This window comes from Gadus morhua, chromosome 2, assembly GCF_902167405.1.
Source record: "Gadus morhua chromosome 2, gadMor3.0, whole genome shotgun sequence".
NCBI classification, from domain to species: Eukaryota; Metazoa; Chordata; class Actinopteri; order Gadiformes; family Gadidae; genus Gadus; species Gadus morhua.
In genome coordinates this window covers 20,832,595-20,837,627 of record NC_044049.1, presented here as the reverse complement: position 1 = coordinate 20,837,627, position 5,033 = coordinate 20,832,595, and positions in this window count along the sequence as shown.

The following is a 5,033-nucleotide window of genomic DNA, read 5'->3' as shown; positions in this document are numbered from 1 at the left end:
GGAAGGCCCTCAGAGCCATGCCAGTGGTACCGGGGGAGCTGTTTGGGTCAGCTGCCCTGGAGACGCTGGAGCGAGCTGCCCAAGCTAGGCAAACCAACCTGCAGCTGTCGGGTCTTCACAGGAGTGTGTCCGCTCCTGGCAGGCCTAGAGCCCCCCCGGCTGCCCCCCGGGGCCGCTACCAGCCACCACGCTCTTACCCAGCAAGAGATGAGGGCCTACGCAGGTCTCGGCGGCCCGCCCAGCAGCCCGCTGATAGCTTTCGCGCCCCCGCCCGCCCATCGCCCGGGCAGCCTCGGGCCGCGGAGCCTCACCGGTACCCCTCCAGAGCCGACGGAGGCTGGGGGGCCAGGCGCTAGGACCACGGGGCCGGTCGTCGTCTGTTTTTCCCAGCAGCAGATCAGTTACTGGGCTGCCTGTACTATAGACCCCTGGGTGGTTTCCACCTTAACCCGGGGGTATGAATTACAGTTCCGACGCCGGCCCCAGGCCTTCGGCCGGGTCAGGATGACCGCGACCGTCGTCCGCGACCCGACGAAGGCCGCAGCTCTGGCCCAGGAGCTATCCGCCCTCCTGGCCAAGGGCGCGATCGAGCCAGTGGACCCTCAGTTACAACCCGGGGGGTTCTACTCGGCGTACTTTCTGGTAACCAAGAAAGACGGCAGATTCAGGCCCATTCTAGACCCAAGGGGCCTGAACACGTTTTTAAAAATTTTACCATTCCACATGCTCACCTCGGCGGACACCCTGAGGGTAGTTGCCAGGGGGGAGTGGTTCACGACCATAGACCTGAAGGACGCCTATTTTCATGTGCCGGTTGCGGCACACCACAGGCGGTTCCTGAGGTTTGCCTATCGGGGCAGGCATTACCAGTTCAGGGTACTTCCCTTCGGGCTTTCCCTCTCCCCGAGGGTTTCACCAGGGTTGTGGCGGCAGCCCTCGCACCCCTGCAGACGCAGGGCATGAAGGTCCTGCGGTATCTGGACGACTGGTGAACCAATCAAAGAGTTGCCTGGACCCTTCCCAACGGGTTACCTATCTGGGGTTGGTCCTGGACTCGGTCGCCATGAAGGCCTACCTTTCACCTCGACGGGTGAACGACATCCTCCGCCTCCTTCCCCTCTTCAGAGCCGGCAGGTGGCTGCTTTTTATTCAGTTTCTTCAGCTTCTGGGCAAGCTGGCAGCTGCTTCAGCTGTGGTGCCTCTGGGCTTACTGTCCCTGCGTCCACTCCAAATGTGGCTGAACAGCCTGCACCTAGATGCCAAGTGGCACAGGCAGAGGAGGGTCAAGGTGACCCTGCAGTGTCTTGTCTCTCTGGCTCCATGGAGAAAGAGAGCGTATCTGGAGGCAGGCGTGCCCATGGGCGCAATCCCGGCACGCCGGGAGTTGGTGACAACCGACCGTGTGGCAGGGCCACGCGGTCGGTTGTCCGCAGGGACGGTGGTCTGGCCGGGACGTGGCACAACACATCAATGTGCTGGAACTCCGGGCTGTGCAACTGGCACTAGCCAGCTTTCTGCCCCATTTGACAGGCCGGCATGTCCTGGTCCGGTCGGACAACATGGCCACGGTTTCCCAGGTGAACCACCAGGGGGGCACCAGGTCAGCACGGCTTCTCCGGGTATCCCAGAGCCTGTGGACTTGGGCTACTCCCCGTCTGGCCAGCCTACGGGCAGTCTATTTGCCGGGGGCCCAGAATCGGGCGGCAGACTTCCTCTCCCGACGGAAGCCTCCACCGGGGGAATGGCGGCTTCACCCCGAGGTGGTGGAGTCAATGTGGGGCCTCTTCGGCAGGGCAGAGGTGGACCTCTTTGCCTCGGAGGAGTCGGCGCATTGCCCCCTCTGGTTCTCCTGGGCAGAAGAGGCGCTGGCGCACGATTGGCCGGACAGGCCTCTTTATGCGTACCCACCATTGCCTCTGGTTCTGCCGACACTCCAGAGGGTCCTTTTGCAGGGCCACCGGCTCCTTCTGGTGGCCCCCTTTTGGCCGGGGAGGCTCTGGTATCCACTGCTGCTCAGGCTCTGCTGCAGCTCGCCATGGCGCCTCCCCGACAGGAGGGATCTCCTGTCCCAGCTGGGGGGTCAGATCTGGCATCCTGACCCCTCTCGCCTACAGCTCTGGGCTTGCCCACTGCAGGGCCCGACCCACTGCTGAGGGAGTGCACTGCGGCTGTCAGGGGTACGGTCATGAGTGCCAGGGCACCGTCGACCAGGTTGCAGTACGGAAACAAGTGGAAGCTGTTCTCCAACTGGTGTGCGGCTAGGGCCGTGGATCCAGTGCACTGCGCTGTGACCACGGTGCTGGAATTTCTGCAGTCCCTCCTGGATAGTGGCCAGTCGCACTCTACCTTGAGGGTCTATGTCGCTGCCATCTCCTCCCTACATGATAGGGTTGACAGCGCCACGGTAGGGTGCCACAGATTAGTGTCCCTCTTTCTTAGAGTGGCTTTGAGGCTGCGTCCCCCTACAGCCATGCGGTCTCCAGCATGGGACCTGCCGCTGGTGCTGGAAGCCTTGTCATCGCCTCCCTTCGAGCCTTTGGGTCAAGGGGGGTTTAAGTGGCTGTCCATGAAGGCTGCCTTTTTACTCGCCATAACATCTGCCAAGCGGGTCGGGGAGTTGCATGCCCTATCAGTGAGTGATACATGCCTGAGGTGGAACTCTGATGGCTCGGGTGTCACTCTATGGCCGAATGTTGCGTTCCTGCCAAAGGTGCTGCCACGTACCTTAACCAGCCCATCCAGTTAGCACGCTTTGACCCCCCTTCTGGGGAGGGTGGGTCTGAGCTGCTGTGCCCGGTGCGGGCCCTTAGGGCTTATATTTCTGCCACCGCCGGTATTCGCCAGTCGGAGCAGCTTTTTGTTTGCCATGGTGGCCCTAACAGGGGTCGTGCTTTAACAAAGCAGAGGCTGTCCCACTGGATTGTGGAGACCATAACGCATGCCTACGGGGCCAGTGGCCGCCCCCCGCCATCCAGGGTGAGGTGTCACTCAACCAGGAGCGTCTCAACATCATGGGCTGCCCTGAGAGGGGTGCCCCTGGGGACCATCTGTGCCGCGGCGTCATGGGCGTCGCCTCGCACATTCTCCAGGTTCTACCGGGTCAACGTTGCCACTCCCCATCCAATGGGCGTGGCCCTGATGCCAAACTCTGCTGTCTCTGGTCAGTAGGTGAGCGCTTTGATTCTTCGTGACGTTGTTGGTATTGGCCATCCAGTGCTTAATGCACCGCCTCTGGCGGTCAGTAAGGATGAAATTGTACGCAGAGTTACGTATGTTACTCCGGTTCTATAAATCCTGGATGACCGCCAGAGTTACAGGTCACTCAGAAGTCTCGTGGTTCGCGAGAAGATTCTGGGAACAGATCCTCTGTCGACACTGGGCTCTATAGCCAATCCGGTGTCACGAGGGTCACATGTGACCTTGTTGGTATAGGTACTCGAACTGCGCATGCGCGAGACGGATAAATCCAGTGCTTAATGCACCGCCTCTGGCGGTCATCCAGGATTCATAGAACCGGAGTTACATATGTAACTCTGCGTTTCAGTGTGTAGCAACCATCATAGCAACCATGTTATCATATTTCTGTTGAGACCTGAAATATTCTTTGTGATAACTATCAAACCAAACATCCTTCAAATTCACCGAGCGAAGATTATGAAAGTAAAATGCACATTTCCCCCTAAAAATGTTTACATAAACACTATTAATGGCGTAACTATGCTAAAATATCATATTTTCCACCCAGAATAAAAAGTGTGTCCGCCATTTTCACAGAAAAATATCCTAAAAACGATCCCATAGGAAAGATGCTCACAGCGTCTATTAGAGCCGTAGTCGGGTTAATACAGGAGTGAATGGGTTGCTGGAGCACCCGCTCTGAACGTCAAAGATAACCTCATCTGGGTCTCCCCCATGACCCCCTATCCCCCATGAACCATCCCCCCCGCCCAGTCACGTACGGTCAGCCCAGGGGGTCTGCGGTCTGTCAGGTGTTTACCGCCTCAGCCCCCCCCCCCCCCCCCCCCCCCCCCCCCCCCCCCCCCCCCCGCACCACCAGTCTGACGGCTCTCAGAGTGCTTAATGATTACCATCTCTCAGCGCGTTCGGCTGTACCCCGCTAATGCTCCCCCCAACCTCTCTCCCGGCCTATCAGGACGGCCCGTTCTCACGGACATGAAAGTTTGGCGGGAGAGTTATGGTGTGGAAGTGGAAGTGGAAGTGGAAACAGATTATGGGGGGAGGTGGGGGGGGTCAGAGGCCATCCCTGGCGTGTGTTGGCTGACGTCTCCCCTCATCTGGACGAGTTGGCTTTGGGTTTTCACACCTCCAGTGTCATCCACTCAAGGGTTCATGTTGTCATCTCTACTCCTGTATTCTGTGTCTGATTGTCTAACGTGTCTCTGAGTGTTCACAAAACGCAGCAGAAATCAAATGAACAGGAATTAAACTGCACAGTCGTGCCAAAAAGAGGCGTGTGAAACGGTAAGGTTGTCTTCCTCCATTGCTCCGTCCCAGACGTGATACCGTGAGAGAGAGAGGGGGATAAAGCGTCCCTCCCTATCTCAGGGTGAACTTCCTGCAGTGGTCAGGATCAAAGCTGGGTGCTATGATGGCACTTCCTGTCTGACACAGAGACACTTTAGGAAGAAAGAGGAGACTAGCTCCCTGTATAACAGATCTAGTGTCCGTCTCTCTCTCTGTTCAACAGAGGAGACTAGCTCCATGTATAACAGATCTAGTGTATTTCTCTCTCTCTGTTATACAGAGGAGACTAGCTCCCTTTATAACAGAGCTAGTCTCTCTCTCTGTTATACAGAGGGGACTAGCTCTCCCTTTCTCTCTTTGCCCCTGGCTGTATTTCAAATGTTTCTGCATCGTTCCTTCCCTCTGTATTTTGATGTTCCTTTACTCACCCTCTCTGTGACTCTTTATTTCCTCCTTTCTCTTTCTTCCAATGCAACCATCTATCTCTCTGCTAATTCTCTCCCTCTCTCCCTCTTTTTTTTATCCCTGATTCTTTTTCAAGTAGTCAA